This window comes from Palaemon carinicauda, chromosome 44 (genome assembly GCF_036898095.1).
Source record: "Palaemon carinicauda isolate YSFRI2023 chromosome 44, ASM3689809v2, whole genome shotgun sequence".
Taxonomy (NCBI): Eukaryota; Metazoa; Arthropoda; class Malacostraca; order Decapoda; family Palaemonidae; genus Palaemon; species Palaemon carinicauda.
This window is the reverse complement of record NC_090768.1, coordinates 15,448,068-15,474,318: the sequence shown is the minus strand read 5'-3', so window position 1 is coordinate 15,474,318 and position 26,251 is coordinate 15,448,068. Positions and strand designations below refer to the sequence as shown.

At 39.8% G+C, this 26,251-nt stretch overlaps 1 long non-coding RNA gene across 1 annotated transcript; it reads left to right on the top strand.

Moving 5' to 3' along the window:
- Nucleotides 1–1,013: 1,013 nt before the first annotated feature.
- LOC137634134 (uncharacterized) lies at nucleotides 1,014–9,593 on the top strand. Its single transcript, XR_011042456.1, has 2 exons — nucleotides 1,014–1,166; nucleotides 9,287–9,593. It is a non-coding gene; the product is annotated as an uncharacterized lncRNA (long non-coding RNA).
- Nucleotides 9,594–26,251: the final 16,658 nt, after the last annotated feature.

Sequence of the window (26,251 nt, the reverse complement as noted above, 5' to 3'; positions counted from 1 at the left end):
ATAATAATAATAATAATAACGCTCTATTAGACCATTCAGTAGTTTTATATAGCCATCAAAGGTTTTTGCATCTGACTGATATTGAATCATGAAAACATTTTATCTAATGATGGACTGGGACGATATTTTGGATTTGATATAATATTATCATGAAATGTTTTTAATCGTTCGTTGCGGTGATAAGAAAATTTATATGTAAACTCCAAATATTTTGGAAAATGTTCGCGTAAAAATATATACGAAATAAAAATTGGTGATTATATGGTAGATTAAATTCCAATATTTATTTTTTTTTTTTTTAATTCTGTGACATTTTGCTTAATGTAAGTTTATAGACGTTTGAAACTAATATAAAAAAAGCTATGTGAAATATCTTATATTCTTTACACTGTTGATATCGGTAGCCTAACATTCAGGGGGGGGGGGGGGGCATGTATTGGATGTAGTATTATAGAATAAATCAATGTTATATAAGATATTAAAGTATGATATTTACATAATCATTAATTCATTTACTTATTAATGCCTTTGTCATACTTTTTCTTTGCTTATTCTGAATACCAAGACCAATTGTTTTGGTTCTGACGTCAGCGAACTAGAAAATGTACGGTACATGCAGTGAATATTTAGTAAAAGTTTCTTATTGAAATAACGTCTTTTATAAAAAAAAAAATATTTTACTGTGTGACATGCAATTTTTACACATGTACTGAATGATGTTATATATTTAGATTATTGTTGTAAAATATATTTTTAAGGTAGTTACAGAAAAAAAAAATCCAATTAAGTAATTGTTTTTGTTTCATTATTACTTATTAGTCAATACTGTCATATTTTAAGAAATTTACACTAAAGATTTTATAATTAGTTTCTTTGTACTGTGTACCTTGTTGAAAAAAAAGTATAGCTTGTACATAGTGCTAAATTTGTTAGCATTTTGCTTAGAAGCATTATATTAGTAAAAAAAAAAAAAAAAAAAAAAAAAAAAAAGGGTAAGTATTTCGTCTGCTACGCGTGAAGTTGTGTTGCCATGGTTCACGAGTCCTTTCTCCTTGTATGTTTCTGAGCCAACTTTGGAAGGTTTTACGGAATCAGAGGTCTTTTCCTCCCTAGCCGTTGCAGTGAGAGGTTGTCGGCGTGGTCATGGACCATTTTACATTTTCAAGGTACGTTAATAATTTGGATGTTATATCCATTTCGATGTTAGTGTTATGTACAGTATTAGCCACATGGTGTGGACTAGATAGTCCATTTGAATTATGGATATGGTTTTGGAAAGGTTTTCTCGTGCATTTTCGTTTGTAGGCTACTACTAGTGCATTTTAATTTGCTATTTTTCCTTGTCTAAATCTCGTCTAACGTCTTAATATTAAAATGCGCAAATGGTTTGTTTGTGGCATGCTGATGAGCTAACAATATAGTTTTGGACTGCTAATCTAGTCCCAATGCGCTGCAGGACTACCAAATTTTAAATTTTTATAATGGAAGTGAGCATTGGTACTGGATTAAAAGTTTTAATATACTAGTGTCCTGAGATTTTAATTACCAAATCTTTACGAGAATCCATAAGTCTAGAAATTTCACGTGGTCTGTATAATTTAGAAGCTTTAGGAACTTAGGATTTTGAATTTTCCAGTCATCTGTAAAGTCCTGTAATGCATTGCTGGCTTTATGGTATCCTATAACGAGTCTTTTGGTTTTTACACAATTTTATTTAACAAATTTCCGAATTATTTCAATAGGTAGTTAGAATAGCTAGATTAGCGCAGAAAATTCTTTCAAAACCCTCATAATCTTTGTTTTGTGCAACTGAACTAAATGAGATTTCGTGGTTAAATTGTAGCAATGTTTAAACCTAATTATGGATTTTCTTATGGCAATTTCATTAAGTTTTAAAACTACATTGGCTTTCATACGGTATAACAATTTCATAATGAAAATGTTTGTAATCTGGACCAAAGATTAACTACCGGTAACGCCTTGCCGAACAGTTTCTTTTGCTTAGGTTGTTAATGGTTTATTAGGTTTTTTTTCAACGTTTTAATACAGCCATCATACCCTAGGTAGTTTTATTGCTAAAGCATGATCGTGATATATATTTTTTTAGAGAAAATGTAGGCTAGTGCTATTCTGTATCGGTGAACGCTTTTGTTTCAATAGTGTAGCAATTCACTAATTCAGTAAGGTTTTTTTTATAATTTTTCATAATCTTGTAGGTTTGATTCAACAAAGCGAAATCCCCAAAAATCCACATAATGCATCCTTTACTACATGGCATGCAAACTTAACTGGTGACACTTGCAAAACTAATTGTATTAAAGTAATTTTTTTTCTTTAATTTTTGTGACTGCAGTTTGTCTGATTGGTAATTAGATTCTACCCTTTCGGTAAACAGAATTCCACGGTCAGAATTGCCAGGGACTAGTTCTATTTTATTCAGTAGTTTAAGACTTGCTTGAAATACAGTGAAAAGTGTAATCCGTTGGATATATAGAGTATCGATGTAATTGGGAAATAGTCTACAGAACTAATTATTTTTAAACTTTGTAAACCGTTGTAATGGATGTTTTTAAATATTTTTCCCTAGCTTCGTTAGTTATTTTTTTTAACTGCAGTGTATAACGCCTGCTTTCCCTTGGAAATCTTAATGTTCGGGTGTAATTCTGAAATGTTTGACGTAATATTTGATAGTTTAAGCTTGGAGACTACCAGTCTTAGGCTAAACCTTTATATTAGATGTTCAAACCTAGATATGAGGTTTACATGGGCAAATTTCTTCATGTTAGTCGCTTGAATTTCTTCCTTTTTTCACTTTGATGGCTGTATTTTCCGATCGCATACAGCAGGGGAACCCCACTCTCTACAGACCTCCACTTTCTTTTTCTTTTGTTCTTTCAGAGTATTCATCATTTCATAACGCGTATTGCTAATTTTCTGTTAAATCGTCACTGTCGAACGACTCGCGGAATAAGAAAAGTCTTCTGTTTACTCTTGAAAGCCTTCATGTCTTCAATCATTCGAATGTCTCGTGGGAGCTTATTGTATAGTCTCGGGACATCATATTTAAAGGCTCTGGAGCCTACAGTAGATATATCTAGGTTCCAATAGCTTGAAACCATCTAACTTTTCTAGTAACTGTCGGCTGCCCAATATGTAATTATTCTCTTAAATACTTTGGACGATCGGTTCTAATAACTTTGTGGATCATTGTACATATTTTGAAATAAATTTTCTTTAATCGTCGCCCAGTGTAAATAAATTAGTTTAGGGGTGATCATTTGCAAGGTGGGACACCTTTTATCAGTCTTAATGTTTATGGTTTATTTTTCATGTTTTACTTTTGATAAATTGTAATGAATGGAGTTGTAGTTGTCAATCCTGGTAATAAGTTCATCACAAGTTTCTTTACAGAATTTTCGTCTATTTACTTTTATTAAAGCAATTTCATGGATAACCAGCAGTTATATTTATTTGGGCATGGTTTAAGTTAGTCAAGAAATACACCTAGAGTACGAACTTTACTAGATATCGGCACTTTGTCATTTGTTTATTTGAATATCACAAACTTTTCGGTGTTTCTTTCCCACCACCATGAACTGTTTTCTCATTCAATTTTAGTTTGTCATCCATTATCTAATACTATCGAGGATTCGGTTTAGTTTGTAGTGTTACCTGTTATTTATGGAGAAGTAAAATTGTCATCCGCAATTAGTTTGAACTTCACACCATGCATTTTTCCAGAGACCGATAGTATAGATGCCGAATAAGATTGGGCTAAGTACTCTCTCATGGGGTACCTCTCTGTTTAAGGGTTCATGAATTGAGTTTCCAATTTACACAGTAACTTCTACCAACCAAGTAGTCTTTTGATTATTAGAAAGCTTGATCTTCAACGCAGATACACCGTGGATCATTTAGTAGCAGTTCATGCACAACTGTATCAAAAGCCGCACTGAGTAAAATACCACATTTTCATCCATTTCCAGCATATCATTTGCAATAGTGCAGATGGCTCGGAGAACAGTTTTCTGTAAGCAGATAGGTTGTCAGGCAAAGCTTCTATTACTTGTGACTAGTTCAAGAATTTCGTATTCAAGCACTTCTGAAACAAAGGATACACTCTAAATATATCTTGAGCTTAATTCCTGGTAGTACAGAGCGCTTTTCGGAACTTGGTTGACTATATTATAGCCATTTCCTCAGATTTGGCAAACTTAAATTTTTCAATGCTTGCATTTACTATTCTCAATATTTTGGCTAGACTAGAAAAGTTTCTCTCCAATTATTTCAGATATTGGCATATGTAGTCAGGTGTATCATTAATCTAATGTTTAATATTTACAAATGACCTGGTTATATATATATTTTTTAAATACTAGAAAATAATTTGCTAGTTCCTGGTCACTGTATCCATATGGTAGCTTTTCGTTTAAATTTCCCTTATACCATTTAGACGACATAACTTATGTCTGTTGCTGCTTCGCGGATCTTTCTTATAGTATTTTTTTTTCCTTAGTAGGTAGTTGTATTGACACTTCGCAGTTTTGTATTCTACTCATGTACTTTGTTTTTAAGATTCCAATTTCGTTTTTTTCCCCCCACAAGTCTCTCCATCAAACCAGAGATTGGTTTCAGTCTTTTCCATCGGTGGGCACATAGTATCTAACTTTAACTCGCGCTTTATTATAAGTGGTCGTAACAGTTAACGCCTATAGCTCCCAACAAACGTTGGTTATCATGATCGCAGGGAATATTGATACCATTTATTTTCTGTAACTACTTCGTTAGATACGGTAGGCGAAAAATTTGGTTGTCTAATTGATTCTAAAAATACTAGTTTGTTCTGAGGTTTGTAGACTTACAATAGATATTTTTTGGCGTAAAGTTTATTTCTATATATTCTAAACTTGTTACATTTGTTCTTAACCTATTTAGATTTGAGTAACCTTTGTGAATAGTCGCCCCCTCCAGACCTAACCTCTCGGTATGTGAAAGGTGGTGTGGGGGAGGGGTGTCATTTCAGTGATCTTTGCCTTGACAGTTAATTAACCATGTTTCAGATAAGGCTAGCTTGTCCAAATATTTCAGTTTAATTCTTGAATATGAAGTTTTATTGCCTTTGCCTACAGATTGTATATTTGCATAGCCAGTTTATGACGTGCCTAGTATCCATGATCAGTATTTTACGGAGTCTTCTCAATTGTCATAAGCTTTGCAATCTCTAGAACTTACTATGTGGTCACTTGGCTAGTACAACTTTGTGCTGTTAATACACTTTTGACCTTTGCGAATTATTCCTTGGTGGAATGTGTTCCTGAAACTCCTTGGTGGAATGTGTTCCTGAAAAACTCCTTGGTGGAATGTGTTCCTGAAAAACTCCTTGGTGGAATGTGTTCCTGAAAAACTCCTTGGTGGAATGTGTTCCTGAAAATTTCCTGCAGACTTTATTCATCGTTCTTAGGCATGCAATCATTTTCAAAATCTCCATACCTCTCACAGTGGTAGCAGGTGATCACGTGGTACCTTTCACGTATGTCATAAGTACCCCATCATAACAAAACTGTCCCCATTATCATGAATAGCCATCTGAACTACAGGAACACATTTCAACACAGTGGGTAGTGCCACATGAAGCATATTTCTTCAGGACTAAACTTATATTCAATATATTTTGGAATTGGTCCAAGCAACGATTTCTTTGAATAAAGACATTTACTACTCCGTCTTAATCATTGTATACGTTGCAAATAATTTTAGTTTTAATTTTTAAATTTTTTCTAGTTTTAATGTCTGCAAACTCTTATTGTTTGCAGCTTCTCGGATCATTTTGTTAGCAAAGTTTACAACACCATTTCCATTCGAACTTGACCTTCGGGTTAAGTATAGGATGTCTTTAAGGGCCTGTTCGACCAAGTGTTTTCTTTCAGTAATTTTAATTTTGATTTAATTAGATTTATCCTGAACTTTGTCAGCATATGTCGTGTTCTCCGGTTTTGGGTCCATCAATGATTGAAGTGTTGCCTTAACTGATTCCATATACATGGCAAGAATATCAATTTCTGAGGTCAGTAGTATGGGTGGAATTTGCTGCGTCCAATTCAGCGATTCTCGCGGGTCTTGTTCGGTTAGGGACTCTTCGTATACTCATCTTTCTTCAATTTTTATGTATAACTTTTCTTATCTGGCTTCAACTACGCAGTGTGGGCATAACCAATCGAGGTTCCTTAGTTCATCATTAGTGATGCCAGTCACTATATACACTTATGCCAGAATCTTCTGCACTCACAGCCTATATTTTTTCCGGTCTTCCTCTGTGGCTTCATATGAGGCACACAAGTTAGGGGCAGAAAAGTGCTAGCCGCCTTTTCGTAGATTATTCAGAAATCTCACGCATAACACTGTTAAAACTATTCACAATTGAAGTATCGTAAAATTCTACACTATGGAAATTTAATTACACCGTGTATGATTTAGTTAACTATTAAACCCAAAGTTTACTTAATCCTTGACTATTGAGTGGTCGATTATTGTTTCTAGTTCCATTCAGTTAAGGCTCAAATTTAAATCTATCTGCAGTTTGGCAAGACATTTTAGAAGTTATTCTACAGTTAGCTTTGTTGATCCTTAACCCAAGCAAGTTTCAATGGTTCGGGTATCTTTTTTTTAGTATAATAGATGGTTTTAAAGTATCAAGGTTAAATTTCAAGCCGTTGGCCATAACTAGTCAATTTATTTTAGTGAGGAAGATTTGCACACTCGCAGAAGTGCCCTTTTAACTCGGAAAAGTTTCCTGGTCGCTGATTAGTTAGAATACCTTGTCCAACCAATCGGTTATCAGGAAACTTTTCAGAGGTAAAAGGGCACCCCTGCGAGTATGTGCAAATCTGCCTCACTAAAAAGAATTGACTATAGTTACTAAAGGTAATAAAAAAATACAATAGTGAGCCATTTTAGTATAGGCCCATTAGCGTGTATACAACTGGGGCTCTTGTTAAAGATGGAATTGCTTAAGGCAATGGCATAACCATTAATCTAAGGTAAAGTTTGCTTAGTTTTAGAGCCCCTTGCTTAAAGCAAGACACGGATTCTTGCACCAAGGCAGCTCGTAATCAAGTTCTGTCTTAACAGCCCATAACTACACACATGCATATACCTTTTCGCTATATCTGCCTGCTTCAAAGGAAACTTTGTGCCAACCTTATCTTTATTTAGCAACTTCCTCCCCTTGACTTTACATGGGCGCTGAATGGCCTCTCGGACCCTAGTGCCGATGTCTATAAATCCAACCCAATTTGTTTCTTTGCAGTAGGCGTAAGTTTATTTGGATTCAAAGAAAATAATTAACTTATTTGTAACGCAATAATAAGATTGTCTTGCTCGTCTGGTTTGTAATATTTTTTTGTAACTAGAAAACACTTGCATGATAATCTTGGCGAACTTAGTATACAGCTGATTGTCTATCTGGAAGTCGCCATTACTGTTTGCGTTATCCCTCCTCATCTATTTGACTTTGCATTGTACGTAATTACGAATTTAAATTGGTAACATTAATTCCCAGTGATACTTGAATTATCATATGATGGAAGATTGAGTATTTTGACATGCGCGTCAAGACGGGCTGGTGCATTATGGACTGTAACGTGAACACTAAAATCAGTCCATCGTTTACTTTAGGGTAACTAATGGTGGGTTACACAGATTGTGTTATTAGCAATCGCTTGAAAATGTTACGTATTTATTAGCTGGCTTTTTAACCAATTTGCTTAAGGTATCAATTTACTGGATGTAGTTTTAAAACCGCCGTCCCTCCAGACTCTAGTTCCAGAATAGTCACGACAGGATTATAAAGGTTTACAGTAACCAATGGTGGTTCTACCTGTCGAAATAGTGCAATTTTTTATTTCGACTCTTGTAGCTGTTACCAACCTGAAGTAATAGAATCTGAAATAACGTGATTGGTGGGCGCAGAACTCTTGTAGTTTAAGTGACCACTGAGCAAGCCACAGCGCTGCTCTGCTCAAGACGATTAGTAAAGTTTGGATAATAATTGTTACGTATATTTTATGAATTAACGTAAATTACAGGAGCAATGTATTGTGCCACCTGGAACTTAATGCACTTCTGACCATTATTGCTGAAATTTTTATCCCCCACACCAGTTCCCCATTAGCATTCGCCATAAATCTGTTATGTCCTAAATATTAGTGACCAGACATGGAGAAAAGATTACCAGTTTATAAAATATATGGTTAATGTACTTTTAAACGAAACTATTTGCCGTGAAATCCTAAATACTTAAAATTTAGTGAAAAAACTGCATGATCATTGAGAAAGTTTTAAGCAAAAGTATATATTACTACTGTACACTAACCATTAAAATTCCTATATAATTAAGAATCCACATTAGCCGAAGACTTATTTGAAACTTACTAGCACGTTGAAAATATAAATAGGCAGTTACTTTAAACTACCTTTTAAGAACTTAATGGATGGCCTAATTGAATAGTTAGTTGAAATGAGTTACTTGGGACTAGAAAAGTTTGTCGAACTTTTTGTCAATTATACAGTACGTGCGAGTACTAGAAAAGCGAAACTTCTATAAACTAGAGCGCTTCGTTAGAATTCCATTTTTGAACTTGGCGAGAACAAATTTTAATCAGTATTAAGTATGATTTTTTTTCTAGACATGTTTCCCGATATGACGTAATACCAGTAAAAGGATATAATAGTAAAATTATAAAATTTAGTTGAATTACCCAGGCATGAGCAATACCAATTTCCAGTGAAAAGTCTGGATTGCATCCATTAAAGTTTTGCTAAAGAAATTTGTTTTAAAGTTTAAGATCAATGTATAATCCAAACTCCATGTTTTCAGTTGATTTGCGGGATCTAAATTCAATGAGTTTCTGCTACGTAAAGACCTTAGTAAAATGTTTATAATACATCTAGAGCTATGAAAACACTGTCTCGAATAAGTGTTCTCTTTAGTTTAGTCTTTTTTTCTAAATTTCTCTGAAAGTGTATTAGGCATTCTGATCTTATACAATAGCTATTACAGCAGGTCTTGGGTTAAGATAAAAATTCTACACAACTTCCTATTATACAATGCGGAGTTTTTGGGTTCTAGATAAATTCTTAAGTTTTGGAAATTTTATAGAATAAAATGTTATGAAGAATCTGCTTGTTGATAGTTACCGCATAAATCAGAATAGTAAAATGATAGTATTTTGAATTAAAGGTTGACTGACTTTAAATTACTGTTTTTACAAATACTGTTTTGTTTCAGGCTGGCCCGGCAATTAGGAAGAGATTCGCAGAACAAACGGTCAGTACTTAAGCGTACGTCTAACAAAGTATTTAGAGAAATATTAAGTTTCAGTTGGGCGGCCTAATTTGAAGATAATGGCGTAGAACCTGACCCAAGATTCTGCTGCTAGTGAACCGACGCTTGTAGTAATATCTATAAAAAACTACTGTAGAGACCGAAGTCTAGCGTTCAAGGGAAAAATGCAAGCTTGTAGCAGTTAAAATTGCTCTAATGGAAGAAAGAACGTTTGTATATGAAACTATTAAAATTCCTTTGTTAAACTAAATTTTTCCTTTAACCTTGTTTAATGATTAAGAACGTAAGTCAGCAAACTATAAGCGGTATGTGCCTCTAGTTTACCTCGGGTAGTGAACTGAGAGGGTCTTAGCAGCGATCTTGCACGTCCTTAGCAGGATTTCATTGAAATAATTTGCCTTCGTTCCTCAACTTCTTGTTGTCCAACCACTCAAGATTGTAATGGCCTCGTGGGCACCAAGCTAAATAACCGAAATCTATAAATACAACCCAAATAACCAACTAAGGTATATTTTAACCGCTGTTCAGCAAGTTCTTAAAAACTAGCAAGGTTTCTATTTGGAAAAAGAAACTCCTATGCACCAAATTAATAACACGACATACTTTAGGCTGCACTGACTCATGGCAGTTTTAAATTCATTAACGTTAAAATAAGTGAAAGCTAAATTAGAACTAGAATAGGTTCAAGTTAACAAAAACTGACAATTAACTCTTTAATACAATGTATGAAGTATCCCAAACACCTAAGCAAAAAACTTGTCTTGAGCTAACAATTGTTAGCAGTTGAAATTTAGGAAAAAATTCCACTACTGTATCTAACCTGGTCAAAACTGTTTTTTTTCCCCTTCTATAGTCAAAGGTTTTGGGTTATGCTGATTGAGTTACGTTTAATGATCTTGGATTTGATGACCATATGAAAACTGCCTTAAACTCAGCGGTACTTGCTCTTTGATACCGTGATAATTTTATGGATTTTTCTCAAACGTGGTAGCATGTTAAATGTCAAATTGGTACAGATGTTTAAAGTGTGTAGCTCTTGCATGCTTTGGGTCGAATCGTGAAACTTTACTTGAAATTGGACGGATATTGCGGTTCCTGAAATTGAGGTTTGGCGGTTTAAGTAGCTTTAGTGGCATTCCCCCTGTAATTATCGGCATCATGACTAACCTTGAAATTAGTGGATATCGTTGAAGTCTCTATGGTCTAGGTAAGGTTAATTTACAGTCTAGAATTTTTAGGCTCCATCGACACGACGCAGCAGTTCGGTGAACTTTTTCTCATCAAACCAAATTTTGTAATGGTCTAAATGCTTGCGCCCAAACGATCATACGATGATACGATGGCATCACATCATGGCAGTAACAATCAAGCAGAGTGTGTGGTGTGACTAGTAACTGTAGAAAGAGCGATGTTGGAAAAAAGCTGTAATACGTGCACTATTCCCGTGTGTACTATTGCTGTAGCCTGTTTAGTGCATGGAAAAGTTTTATGCAGTGGTTGCAAAGGAGAGAAGATTAGTTTTGAAGTCTCGAGACAATACACTAGTTGAAAAGTGAATATAGCCTAATTTCATGTTACATGAAAATGGATCCAAATTATGTCTTATCTCGAAACTGGATCCAAATTATGTCTTATCTCGAAACTGGAGCAAACAATCCCCAAATAAGATACTGGGCAAAGTTTTGTTGGTCTTAGGATACTAATGAATTGGTATTTCCGCCGAAGCCTATTTGCAGGCAAGTAAATTTGTCTTGAATGCAACTACAGCACTTAAAGTACACAAGGATTTTTAAGCAGTGTTTTCCTCTATCTAAATTGCCGCAATTCTCTGTCTTGATAGAAAGTGTCAGTTTTCGCCCCCCCCCCCCCTCTTCCTTCATAACTGTCTAATTAGTTTTAGAATGCTGCAACTCTAGCATTGCGAATACAATCTCTGTAAACAGACCCCCCCCCCCCCCTCATCACGTTTGTTTATACAACTCTTAACTTTTTTGAATTTCTCACAAGACCAGTAAATGTTGACATGTTTAACGGATTTTAAGCAAAGCGAAAAATCTATTTTTGGGTGAGATAGCCATGTTGTCGTAATGGAAGTTCCTATAGGGTAGCTTCCTTGGGTATATTTGACTACGGTGATACTGTATTCTCAGAATTTACCTTAAGGTATCCAGAATTCTAACTCCTGGAGCGAATATCCCTAATTAAATTTAACAAGGGATATCACATATCAGATTACGTATTCTTGACACGCCACATAGCAATCTACACCCCGAACAGAATTAACACTTCGAGGGGTCAAAGTGGCAAGAAAACGAAAAACGAGAATGAAAGGAGAGCCGCTAGCAAGCAAGGCACCTCTCTTATCTCGCTTCGAGTGCGTACATAGCGCCGCCGATGGCACCATCTGTATTCCTTGTAGCGATGCACGAGGTGCTACAGATACTGTATATGGGGAGGGGTCCTACAGCCCTTTTTAAGAAAAAGGAAGGGCGGGTCCATCAGGACAACATGGCTCTCGCCCAAAAATAGATTTTTCGCTTCGCTCTAAATCAGTTTTTTTGGGCTCAGGCCATGTCGTCCTGATGGAAGTATACCAGAGCATTACTGTATCTGTGGATTCTCAAAACTTGCCGTACTCTCAAGAAGGTATTTCCCGGTCAGCCGAGACCTAAGATGTTACCATCATACATCGTTTCATCTAAACATACTGTTAGTGCTTCCTGCCCCCTACAGGGAAGAGTCATACTAGGCTGGAAAAAGTCTCGGAGTACATATAACTATGTATGAATAACAGACAAGCCAATATAGTGGTTTCACCCTATATTATGTAAAGCAAAGTTTGTAAAAGAACCGCTTGTGTCGATATGAAATACCAACAAGTTCCTGGTGCCGTTCTATTACTGGATTGGACAAAGGTTTATATCCGAATAGGAAGAAATTTGTATATCCGCCACTGTCCCTATAGGGCATGAAGTCCTCCCTACTAGGGGAAAATATAAACCAATGAAAGTTAGCTTGCAGTAAGGAGAACAATCTTTTAGGATTATTCATGTTAAAATTATACATAGTTTAAGTAATGCTAAACCATTTTCTAGTAAAATGACACAGGCGAATGAGACGCAAGGTTCACAAGAACTAGTTTATTGACAATCCATAAAAATAAAAATGTTAATCAGCTATTATACAAGTACAAGTAGTGGATAACCAACAAATAAGCATAAGGATCATAGTAAGCAGAAAAATTGTTTATCTGAAAGGAAAGAACATAAGCGCCACTTTTAATATTGAGATATTAAAATCATAAAAGTCTCACTATTCAATCACACTGGCGTTGGAAATGCTTGGCACACGTGTCTGCACTTATGCTTGGTTCACCTTTGATTATGGAACAGTCAACGAGGACACCTTAGTGACCTAACACTTAGTTTGTAGAACAGTCCGTGACTACACACCCACCCTAGAATTAATAGTCTCAATTAATTTCGCTGTTCCTCGCAGAGTTAAACAGTAGGTTTAACGACACTACCCACTGCTACCACAGACCTCTTCAGTTGCTCCACTTTCTTCGCATAGTGTCTAAAGAATACTCTGGAAGACTTCCAGCCAGTGTATGAGCGAAGATGTTCGAAATCAATGTTATTAAAGAAATTTATGGACGAGGCAACTTGCCTCTGATCGTGACTTGCAGGTGTACTATCTGGATCCGCTCTGCGAATGAAATAGGTGATTTTCGCCCTTGGTTGTTTGAGATAAATTTGAACCTGATGTTTCTCCCCTAAACAGCTGACCTCCCCTAAAGTCTGAAGTTCTACGAAGATAGACCTTTAGGCATTTCACTGGACATAGAGATGCATCTTCTTTCAGAGGGCAGATTCTCCAGGGACCCCACCTGTTGGTGGGTAGCTCGTTCTTGGCAAGAAACGTTGGGTCCGGAAAAAGGTTGTTCTCCCGCATCTAAAAACTGATCACGACCTTCCTCTCGCGAGAGGGTTACTATTTCACTAACTCTAGCCCCCGAAGCGAGTGCTAACAAATATAACTTTTTGGGTCAAATCCTTTAAAGCGCACTCTTCGTTGTTCATCAGCGAAGCAAAATGAAGAACCTTATCCAGAAACCATGAAATGGTTTTCGGAGGTGCAGATGGTCTGAGCCTAGCACAGGCCTTCGGAATTTTGTTAAAAATGTCGTTAGAGAGGTCGACCTGGAAGGCATATAGAATAGGTCTTGTCAAGGCGGACTTACATGTTGATATTGTGTTGGCTGCTAAGCGTTGACCATGGAGGTGGATGAAGAATGATAAGCAGAAGTCCGTCGAGATCTTTTGTGGATTCTTCGCCTTGACAAAGGACACCCACTTCCTCCATGATGACTCGTATTGTCTTCTGGTGGATTTGGACTTATATTCCTCTTAAAAAGTCTATATTCCTCTTAAAAAGTCTATACTGTCTATTGATATCCCGAAATGCTTTCTCACTGCTAGGGAGAGAAAATCATGAGCTGCAGGTTTCGGGTTTTCAGTAATGAGGCGCAGACAGTCTACTAATGAACTCGCTGAGTCAAAACTGGATCCGGTAGCGGTAGAAACTTCAGCTGTAGTTCTAATGCCAGAGGGAACCATACGCTGTTCGGCCACTTGTGAGCCACTACTGCCGCTTTTCCCTTGAAAGATCTCGGTTTGTCAAGGACCCTCAATAGAAGGTTGTGAGGAGGGAACAGGTAAATCCTGGACCATCTGTTCCAGTCGAGGGACATTGCGGACTCCTTGAAGGTGAACTGCTGACAAGTGCCATCTCTTCTTCTCCGCTAGCCGGAAGATGGCCAACATTACTTGGTTGATTTGAGGTGACCTCGATCCTTGTCGATTAAGGCATCTCACAATCACCTCGCTGTCTAGTACCAATATTATGTGGATCGAGTGGCGAGGGGAGACTTTCTTCAATGTAAGAAGTACTGCCATGGCTTCCAGAAAGTTTGTGAAATTTCTTGAATAGGTTGGACCAGGTTCCTTGGGCCTTCTTCTGGTGAGAATGACCTCCCCATCCCTCATCCGAGGCATCTGTATGAATGGTCATAGAGGGGGGAGGTGGCTAGAGAAGCGCAGATTTCTTCAGTTGTTTGACTTTGGACCATGACTTGAAAAGCGTTCTCAGACGAGTCGGTACTGGTCTTATCAAATCTCTTCGCGCGTTTGATGCATATCTTCTCCAAACTCCGGTTGCATCCTTTAGCTGTGCTCTTAGCACTGGGTCTGTTACCGAGGCAAACTGGACAGAGCCCAGCACACACTCCTGTTCGCGTCTTGATATCCTTTTGGAATCCAGAAGTCTCTTGACAGAACCTGTTATTTCCTTCCTCTTCTTTACAGGGATGGAAAGTTGGTGTGACAGTAAGTCCCAGTGGATTCCCAGCCACAAACTTTTGAGATGGAGAAAGCCGAGACTTTTTTCTGTTGATCTTGAAACCTAGATGTTCCAGGAACTGGATCACCCGTTGAAGCTTGCATGCACTCTCTTGGATGCTGCCCACACCAGCCAGTCGTCCAGGTAGGCCACTACTTGGATTCCCTTTAGGCGTAATTGTTTGAGAGCTGCGTTCGCCAGCTTCGTGAAGATCCTTGGGGCCATGTTTAGCCCGAATGGCATGGCTCTGAAGGCGTAGAGTCTTCGTTGTAGCTTGAATCCTAGGTAGGGGTTGAGTTGACGATTGATTGGAACGTGCCAATAAGCGTCTGACAAGTCTATGGATACGGTAAATGCCCGCTTGGGTAGTAAGGTCCTTATGTGTTGCAGTGTTAACATCTTGAACTTGTAGTTCACTATGAACTTGTTGAGTGGCGACAAGTCCAGAATGACACTGAGTTTTTTTGAGTCCTTCTTTGGAACACAAAACAGTCTTCCTTGGAACTTGATGGACTTTACCCTTCGTATTACTCTTTTCTCTAAGAGTTCTCGAATGTATTCTTCCAGAACGGGGGTAGAGTGTTGGAAGAATTGTGAGAACGGAGGTGGAGTGCTGTGCCAGCTCCAACCCAGTCCATTCTTGATTAGTCTGTGGGCCCAGGGATTGAAGGTCCAACGATCCCGAAAAAGATGAAGTCTCCCTCCTGCCGGAAGCATTTCACTTCTGCTGCTGTTGACCTGAGGCCTTGCCTCCTTGACCGCGTCCTCCCCTGAACTCCCTTCCCCTTAAGGGGCGTCTAGACGAACCTCTGGCTGATCCTCCAGCTCTTGCTCGAAAGGTAGTAGACTGCCCTTCGAATGCTGGGTTAAATGCCGGAGACTGTGTTGTCACGGCTTGGGGTACCCACTGGTACGTGGTCGGGGTTTGTGCCATCATCTGGGGCACTGTGGCCAAAGGAAGTTGCTGCTGATGCTGTCTGTATGGCTTGGCTGGCCGAGAGGGTAGCCTAGGTTTCTTAGTCTTCCTCTTTGGTTGGGGACCCTCATCCGGGGAAGACTTTCTTTTAAGAGATACTGTAGGCTCCACTTCTGGAGAAGGTTTCTATTTTCTGCGGCGGCCTTATCCACTACCTCTTTGACCGCTTCACTAGGGAAGAGGTCTTTACCCCAAATGCAGGAGGAGATTAATTTCCTTGGTTCGTGCCTCACCGCAGCCGAGGTGAACACACTCTCTCTACAAGCTCTCCTAGCTTTGACGAAGCTGTAAAGGTCCTTCGTCACTGTGGCCAGATGTGTTTTGGCCACTACCATAAACATCTCTTGAGCCTTGGGGTCACTTGCCATCATCTTAGAGTCGTTTGCAGAGACACTGAGGCGGCAAGTCTTTCTTTTGTCTCTTGCTCCCTACGCAAGAGAGAATCAGACAGCTTCGGGAGGTCTTCGCCGAACTGACGTCCGGCAATGTCGGCCTTCAACTTCCCGACTGAGAAGGTAAGATGGACGTCCTCCAAGTCTTTCTGGTCCATGGGTAAGGCCAAGGACAGAGGTTTACACTCCTCCAAGGAGGGACATGGTTTACCTGCCTCGACCGCTTTCAGAACAGCCTTAAACCCTTTTTCCATAAAGGGGAAGGCTCTAGTAGGATAGGCCACAAAGGAAGGATGCTTCTTACTCAAAGCAGGTACCTTTGAGTTTGTGAAGCCCCTCTCCTTCAGTGAGCTTGACAGTAAAGCCTGAGCTTTAGTGTGGTCAAAAACTATGACCTCTTTCGGCTCTGTCTCTTCCTTTGAGGCTGGCTCCTTCCTAAGACGGACATAGCAGTCCGGGTACGACTCCTTGCTGGGCCAGAATTCCACCTCCTTGAGGGGGACTGAGCCCAATCTCTCCGAGATGACGATCTTTCCCGTCGTCATAGGCATGTGCTCGGCATACCTCCAAGGATTGGCATTCGAGCACAAGGGAAGGTCCTTCACGTTGAGCTTCTTGTGGGGCCCACGTGATGCTGCAAGTCTTCGCATCTCCAACTTCATTGCAGCTGCCTTCTCATTGTTTTCTTTCTGCATCTGCTGGATCATTCCAACGATGGAAGAAAGAGTCCTTCCCAGATCCTCTGGGATAGCAGACGATGTTGAGGGAACAGGTTCAGGGGCCTGAACCAGAGTAGCCGACTCCTCGTCGAATTCTTCCTCTTCATTGTCCGTAGCCTGGGTCAGCTCCTCTTCCTGGTCTTCTGCCAGAAGGTCTTTTTCGGTGTACTCGGACACCTCAGACATCTATCGTCCAGTTGGATGTCTTGTAGGGCGTCCGAGACTTCAGAATCCACCGGAATCTGAACCAGAGGTATCTCCGCTTGAGGCTGGGGAATCACTGCATCCGCTGATGCCTTGGGGAAAAGGTAAGCCCTCATCTTCTCGCTTGGAAGATAGGGGCCAGAAGTATTCTTCTGGAAGCCCCTCACCCAGGTTCGAAGCTTTTCCCTCGCTGCGTCCCTTGACTCCGCCGACTTAGGGGCGTCAAACGCCTCGGTAATCAGGTTAGTGCAAATTGTACATACCTGCGGGTCCCAATACCGGAGATCACCTTTGGAGACTGCGCATGCTGCATGCCTCTTGCACAAATCATGTCCGCATAAGTTCTTGCTGCGGACGTTGCAGAATAAACTCCCACACTAAGGATGGTACTCCTGTAAAGAGAAGAAATTCCATAAGTATCAAGTGAAAAACGTATCACTGGATAACTAATGTTAAGTATATATTGCTTAAAGTAACTAAGCTAGAAAGGAAAGAAGGAAAGACACACACTTGTATTTCCTGCCCAGTCAATTGCTGTAACCTTCCAGATAATAAAATTTTTATGGTTATTCTTATTCTAGAATAACCATTAAGGTATTTCCAAAGGAAAAAATAGGTGTAGCTCACACCAATATAAGTAATTTTAATATACTGGATAGTTAATAAAGAAAGAACTCACTTTCTTCATCTGTACGGTTTCACAAAAGGCTGTACAAGACAACACAAGAATGTTGGAAAAACTTAGTGTTATAATATATTCTATACTATAGTTTTCTCCATGCATTATATCCTATACGTACTGTAAAAATACTGGCTACTGTATATAATGTAATGTGCCGGCCGGCATGTACCTTAAATTAGTTCCAAAGTATCCTACCTTTAGACTATTGGGTGAAGAACGCTGGTTCAAATGTGTGTGCCGGCCGGCAACTATCAATGTTAGCACCTATCTGCCGGCTGCCAATCGTAGCGGACGGCAGATCTTATGGTGTGCTTCTGTTGCCGGCCGGCTATGGTATGCTACCTATGCCGGCCGGCAGTAGAAAAGAACCAGAGAACTTCCACCTGCCCGGCTGCCGGGCCACTCAGGCCGGTAGTCGGGCTAGGGTACAAACACTAGAAGAGAAACAGAATGGATGCAAGGATATAAGACGGCACTGCCTTACAGCCCGGCATCCAGAAGTAGTGAACATAAGGAAGGGGAGAATGTAAATTCAGGCTTCCTTCTATCCAATGCCGCCTGGCTCTACAGACAGACATAGATGTGAGACCAAGGGAGGTCTGGGGAACACACTACAGTAGTTAGGTCTTTGCCGGCCGGCAAGGGACTGAGTCAGCTCCACATCTTAACCTATACTAAGTACAGATGTAGAACGACGGCCAAGAGATGTAATGGCTTGGCCATTACTAAGGAAAGTGGGGGAAGGGGGGAAGAGGGTCCTACAAACTCTGCTTTAGTAACAGATCACCCTGCAGCCAAGAAAGCTCATCCTAGCCTAGGGGGAATCATGGGAGGGAGGCCGGCAATACTTGCCATCTCCCCCAGTACTAAAACAAGGTTTGGTGTTGTTATTCACAAGGGAAAGAAGAATCTTATCCTCCAAACTGAGAATAACAACATGGACTAGTCTGCTAGATCACTAGAAGAAGGGATCATCTCGTACAGAAACCTTCAGAAGGGGTCTAGGGAGGCTAAGCCTCCTGTGTCTACCCTAGGCCTAGCAAAGGAATCTCATTCTCTATGCTAGGAGGAAACAGACCCAGACTAAATACTCTGATGTCCTGCCCCCTCCTGAAGCTAGATTCTCTGGAGACAGGAAAGAACAGAAACACCCTAATATAGTTATATCTAAATATTTATTCAGATTAACCATTAGGGTTAATCATAAGGCTTACAGAGGGAAAAGGGATTGCGCTTATTCTCCGAGGAGAAAAGAGCAACCGGGGAGTGTGCGAAAGTATACTAAGGCTCCATAGGCAACTAGCCTAGGCGCGAAGAGAATCGATTACCTAAATCACCGAAAAACACTCTTATACGATCTTGGAAGAAATAACATCTTATATGTATAAAACTGCCTAAAACTTCAATAAATTTTAAAACACTCGGAAATCTGAGTATCATGCATGAAAGTACTAGGGCCAAACGTCTAGGATCGGTAATTCACTCGCTGAAACAGCAATACTAATAGCATCATATAAAGAATTCCTATGTAAAGCTAAATAGCTAAAATTATTAAAGCATAAGGGCCGGGAACGTCGCTCTGGCTAACTAAATGACACTTGCATGGCGAGCGACAGCATCCAGGACGCCTCCGGTAGGCAACATCTCTTGTAACGAAAATATCGCTATCGAATTATCTTGAAAACACCAAGAGCTTACATTTGTACATAATAAAGATAATACTCAACTTTCCAGAGGCAGAAGAGGCTGGAGAAAGCATCATAAGGTTGAAATAATCCAAGATTTACGAGTAAACACAGGGAAAACACCGAGTTGTTGAGCTACGCAAAAAGGAATGCAGATGGCGCCGTCGGCGGCTCTATGTACGCACTTGAAGCGAGATAGGAGAGGTGCCTTGCTAGCGGCTCTCCTTTCTTTCTCGTTTTTCGTTTTCTTGCCACTTTGACCCCTCGAAGTGTTAATTCTGTTCGGGGTGTAGATTGCTATGTGGCGTGTCAAGAATACGTCCTCTGATATTATGCGATATCCCTGGTTAAATTTAATTCAGGATATTCGCTCCAGGAGTTAGAATTCTGGATACCTTAAGGTAAATTCTCTGGGAATATCACCGTAGTCAAATATACCCAAGGAAGCTACCCTATAGGAATTTCCATCAGGACGACATGGCCTGAGCCCAAAAAAAACTTTAAACATGTCGGGCAACTACTTCAAGAAACTCTTCTTTAAGACGGAAAAAATTGTTATTTCGGTATGAAGTGCGACAAAAACCACTTCATTTACTGCTTCTAAGTTTTTCATCACATTATTATTATTATTACCAAAGTTACAGGTTACAACCCTAGTTTGAAAATCAGGATGTAAGCCCAAGGGCTCCATCAGGGAATAATATCCCTGTCGGGAAGTGAAATGATGAAATATATAACCACGAGAAGTAATGAACAATTCAGATGGAATATTATAGAAATAGTAACATTAAAATAGATCTTGGCTATATAAACTAACTTAAAAGATGAAGAGAAAAAAGATGAAAGTGTGCCAGTGTACCTTCAATCAAGAAAATTCAACTCTGACCATTGTACAGAGGTTATGGCACTACCCTAGTCTACAAAACAAAGGTTTGATTTTGGAGTGATCTTCCAGAAGAGCTACCTACTCTAGTTGAAGTCTTCCTTCCTAACCAAGAGGAAATTAGCTACTGAAAAACTTTGTTGTGCGGACAGAGCCTTAAGCTCCTTCCTTCCACACGAAGGGCATATGCTTGGTGGGCACTCTGATTCGCCTGCAATTCTCTAGCTCTGAAAATTGAAAGGGTTACCAGACCAAAGTGAACAAGGCAGGCAGCTACAGTACGCACAGGCAGTCGAACATATGACTTGGGTCAGATGCAGGGCAGAGTGCAGTTACCAGTCAGTTTTGTGCCAGGCAGTGATGTCCCCCCTCCCACCCAGTTGGATGTCCATCCAATGCCTTGACAATGGGCACAAGCACTTAAATGGTTTGCCTGTGGTTTCCTCGTCTATGGCATCTACATGTGATCAGCACCCATACCACAATATTGACAAGTGTGTACCTGCCATGCATTTGCCCCTCTGTCGAAAGGGCTTTAGATGTCAAATTATTTTGACATGGTGCATCAGTGATACGTAGAATTGGTTAATGATGTATCTGCAGGGAATGTTTGTAGCGTAGATGGTCATTTTATTCTGTAGACAGGTTTTACAGCACCTGGTGAAAATTGCCTTTTTGAGCTAAAGATAACCAACCAGTATAGCCATAGTATATAATCTAGTATTTTGACTTTTGCCAACCTACTTGGTTCTCTTTAGTTATCTAAACATAGAAAACATTCAGACTTCTTTGTTCCTACATGAAAGCAAACCTTTGCTTTTCAATAAGAATGATTAGGTGCAGCTGGAACATGCAGTTTGAAGCCCTGTCCACACGATCGAGCATACTCAACAGGTAAGCAGTGATACCAGACCACAATAGGTAGGGAAAATGAGGTTTCATTATGTCGGATGCAAGAAAACTGCAGGCAGGGATCTGGTAACAAACAGTACTGCCGGATCACTGTCTGGTTTTCCCTGCTTTCGACGTCATCAAACCTTATTCTCACTACCTGTTATGGTCTAGTATCAATGTTTGCCCGTCGAGTGTCTGCAGTAGCCCATAGTTACTGACAAATGGTGAACCTCTGCCCTCTCATGCTGGTACACAGTGCAGTCAGATATTCTTGCTGTGCACAAACACACTTGCAATGGTTTTTTTTTTTTTTTTTTAAGACTGCTGGTTTTTTTTTTTATTGCTGATTTCTTAGCGCCGAAGTTATCTTAAGCCAGTTAGCAAGATGATCTTTTAGCAGTTGTTGGAGAATTGGTAATGTTACTTAACCATGTAAATGTTTGTAGTAGCTCAAGTCAAACTGATTACCGCCCATCTTCCATAACTCGTATTTCTTAGTTTTTTAATGTTTTTTGGCAAAACTTCTAAAAAGGCATGTTGAAGATAGTCATCCGTTCCCTAGAATGCAATTTGGCCTTGGATCATGTGATGGCCTTCTTACAATATCCAATGCTGTACAGAAATCCCTTGATTTAGGTCAGGAAGTTTGGATGATTGGCCTTGATTTTAGTTCTGCCTTGGATTTAATCTTGAGGCTCTTCATTTTTAAACTTGGTTGAGATAGGGTTAGTCTTTTCTCGGCATCATTATTGAATTTTTAAGTAATAGATTGCAGAGAGTTGTTGATGGGCACCATAGTGAGGATAGGAATGTGACTTTTGGTGTTCCTCAGGGTAATGTTCTTGGCCCATTGCATTAGTTGCTATGTACACAATTGTACAAAAAAAAAAATGGGCTTATTGAGAAAGTCTCGTAAGATTTTCAGTGATCAATCTATTGTGGAGCATTTTAATTCTGATATTCTACCTTGTTTCGAGTATTGATCTCCTGTCTGGTCTTCAGCTGCAGATTCTCATCTTAATTTGTTGGACAGGAACTTTGTCTATTAAATTTTTTATTCCCGATATGAATCTGTGGCACAGTCGTTCAATTAGTTTATAAATGTTGCATAAGATTTTTCAAAATTCTATCTATCCTTTACATTCAGATCTTCCCGGACAGTACCATCCTGTTCGTAATACAGTTCTAGGTATGCGGTTAATTCTGATATTCAGGCCATCTCCATCATGAGGCTCGGTATTAACAGCAGTTAATCTAGAGGTTATATTCCAGCTGTGACCCAAGTTGTGGAATGATCTTCCTAATCTGTAGTTGAATCAATAGAACTTCAAAAGTTCGAGCTTGCAGGAAATGTTTTCGTTGAATTTGCTGACATAAGTCTTTAAGTTTGTTTCTGAAAGATCTGTTTTAATAAGTTTCTTAATATTTTAATTGTTCATTACTTCTTGTATGTTTTATTTTCTTCCTTTTCTCACTGGGCTATTTTTCACCGTTAGAGCTCTTGGGTTTATAGCATCCTACTTATCCAACTAGGGTTGGAGCTTAGCTAGTAATAATAATATTGGCTTCTCTCAGAACTTGGCTTTTCTAGCCTCCTTTCTATTTTCAGTGTATGCTTGCCCGTCCCAAAGACTGTCTTGCAGACTGACCGGGAGTGTCTGAAAATGCATACTTTGAGAGGCAGGCGATGTAGATCCTCATGCCTTAGGCCCTTTGTGCAGGGTGAAAGATTGTCACCTGGATTCCTTATAAGGATTGTAGGGAATAGTCGCCATTCCAGTGACTTGTTTAGGGCAAAAGGAGGGTGATGGTGGTTAAGCGTGATTCCTTTCCTCCTCCTCTTGGTCAAAGTGGTTGGCTATAACTTCTTCAGACTACAATACTGTGCCCTCCTGACCCTTCCCTTCGGTCTTTTGGGGAGAAAAATGGGATTGGCAACATTAATACTTGGGCAAGTTTTGAGGCATTTTCCCTTTGCAAGAAAGGTGTTCTATAGTTTTAGATCTTTTCCAGTTGACAATGCTGTTCTACACCTTTGGGGTAACTGGGGTTACAAGGTATTCTGTCCTGAGAGCAGTTTGCATTGTTGCTTGAGTCCTCATAGGGGAATAATGCTAAGTTTAGCACCTTATGATCCTATTGTCTTTAGCAATGACCCTGAACTGAACCCATGCAGCCTGCTGATGTTCCAAATTTGGGATAGATTTCCTGGATTAGCTGCCCTCTGTAAGTTCTCTGAAGAAGACTTTATTAAGAGGAACAAGTTCTCCTTCTCAGAAGAAAGTCTTTTTTTTCTACTTATAATGAGTGGCATACATCCTCCCCTGCTAATGTGCTCCCTCGCATACATGTCTCCAAGCACACAAGGGGTTTGGATTCTTTAATTCTTGTACCAATGTACAAGCTGCTTCGCAGTCGCGGTATTCTCAGTCTAAATCTGGATACTGTTCCACCAAACATTGTCTTTGCTAAGCATGCTCTTGGTCATGCACCTCCTTTAGTATGCTTTCCCCTAGGGGAGAGATTTCCCAACTTATTCCAAATGCGTGATCGCGATTACCCACAGCGTTTTGAAGACAGCAAAGCTATTGATGATGATAGTGTTGTTGATGTGGACACTTATTCCTTTTCCCAGGTCTACAGGAGATGGCTAATAAAGATGAGCGCAAGTGCGAAATTTTTGCATGCCTTCAGCCCAATTCAATGACATTTTTTGAACAGAATAAAACTACTTTGGTGTGAGGGACTGTTTGTGCTTCTAAGAGCCCTCTCTGGTTAAGGGATCAGATGAGGACTTTACTGTCTAGAAGCTTCTAGTATTACTGTCTAGAATAGTGGGTCTCAAACTTTTTCATGAGCGACCCTATTTGAAACATTTCATTCCTTCGCGACCCAGAGTAAAGTGAAGAGAAAGAAAACATGCAATGATATATACACTTTATTTTGGAAAAAAAATAATGTGTACAGCTTTTCATTCACAAAACTAAACTAGTGGGATTTATGGCACTGCTTTTCCTTTTCACAAAACTAAACGAACAGGATTCATGGCACTGCTTTTCCTTTTCACAAAACTAAACGAACAGGATTCATGGCACTGCTTTTCGTTCCCAAAACTATATTAATAGATGGGGCCCAGGAGGAGGGAGGTGGGGGGAAGATGAACATACATAACAAAAGTAATTTGTGGTTAAAGAAGAATAATTCAATTAGGCAACTGAAATACACTGAAACACTGAAAGCATGATAATGTTCCTGTGTCCCTGCGACCCATCAAAATTGATCTCGCGACCCATAGTTTGAGAACCACTGGTCTAGAAGCTTCTAGTATTACTGTCTAGAAGCTTCTAGTATTACTGTCTAGAAGCTTCTAGTATTACTGTCTAGAAGCTTCTAGTATTACTGTCTAGAAGCTAATAGTATTACCCAGATACTGTATATACAGTCAAGATCCAAGAGATGAATTTCACGTTGCCAATAGTTTGTCTTGTGCCTTTTAGAGGGACAGACTCTTCTCTGGAGCATTTCTTCTCTAGACAACCACCTTCGGGTCCAGTGCTCATGAAAGTTATGTTCATACAAGTGACAAGACCCTTGTTCACCATTTTTAAAGTGCTTGAAGAGGAGGTCGAGTAAGGACTAAAATAAAGCAGCTAAGGTATTCTCTGATTCCCTTGTTTTCTTGTATGGGAGATCATGATAATCATATTCTGGTTTGACAGCTGCTGGTAGGGGTGGGAATCCTATATCGAAGGGTAAAATTTCACCCATGAGATCTTTTCTTTCCCGGTTTAGGGGTAGCAGAGATTTTATTCTTCAGCCCTCTTCGGTACCCACCGGTTACGGTGTTTTGACAGGATGAAGATGCAGCATGATTGCTCTCCAAGGAGGAGTGGACATTTCTGTGGGGGTACTTCTGATTCATTTACAGTTGCCATGAGCCACTGGTCAGAGGTGGTGTAGTAGTCATTCTTTTTCAGGCCCTCTTCTTGTTCAGGAGGGTTTGCGGTCTTAGGAAAGCCCCCAGATATCTGATTAAAGGCAGGAAGGTTGTAGTAAATACCTGTATAGTGCAATGTTCCCAGGGTTTGAGGCAATAATTGAAAATAAATTGGTCCAAGTTAGTCATAGCCAAGGAGGAATTCTATAAGGTCAGCATGCAGGTGTCAGCTCGTAAGGACTCCCTAAAGGCAGGATCATAAGATCCTGCTGCCAGGTTCTTTGAGACATGAGCGTTGTGACGTAAGAATAGAATTCCTCTGCCTCTGGACCCAGCGGTCTCTACCTTGTATCTGTTGTCTGCTGAATGGCTGGCAACCAAGTACATCACTTTCTCAGCCTCTGAGGCCTCGAGCAGAAACATGAGGCCATAACAATGTTGGCTCATCAGGCAGCATCCCTGTTTAACCACTGGTCAGGTAAAGTGGGATGTTTAGCCTTGAGTGAAGTCTTTTCAGATGCAGACACAGAGCAAGGTCCGTGAATTGCATGTTCGTGTACCTTCTGTCGTGGGCAAAATATGTAAAGTTTTTTGTTCACCAGGCGGCTGACTAATGGACAAACTTAATTCTAAAGAAGAGAGACATGAATGAAGAGGAGGTGCTGAACCTCGGAAATTGGTCATGAGTAGGACCTTCCTGTTAGCCTTGGAGCAGATGAAGTTTACAGCTGAAAAGTAGTGAGAACCCCCTCAAAGACATACCGTACTTTTGGACCAGATCCTAAACCAGAGGCAAATAGTGACCTCAGAGCTGCACCAGTAACGTCACTGAAGCCTACTGATTCTGGCCAGCTGTTGTATCAGCAAAGGGCCTGAATCAGAATCGTAGATGGTAAGGTAGGCCATCGTTCACACTAGGACTGGCCATCTATCCACTTGGCCACCACCATGCCTGGCTAGAGTCCTGAAGGAGGTGAGAATTTCATGGGGTAGAACGATGAACAATGGATGTACCTTTTTTCGGATACTGCCTCCCGTTCACTTGTTCTCCCTTTCTCATTCTAGTTTTGATGACAATCAGAATTGTAGATGGAAAGGTAGGCCATCTTTCCCACTAGGACCAGCAATCTCTCCAC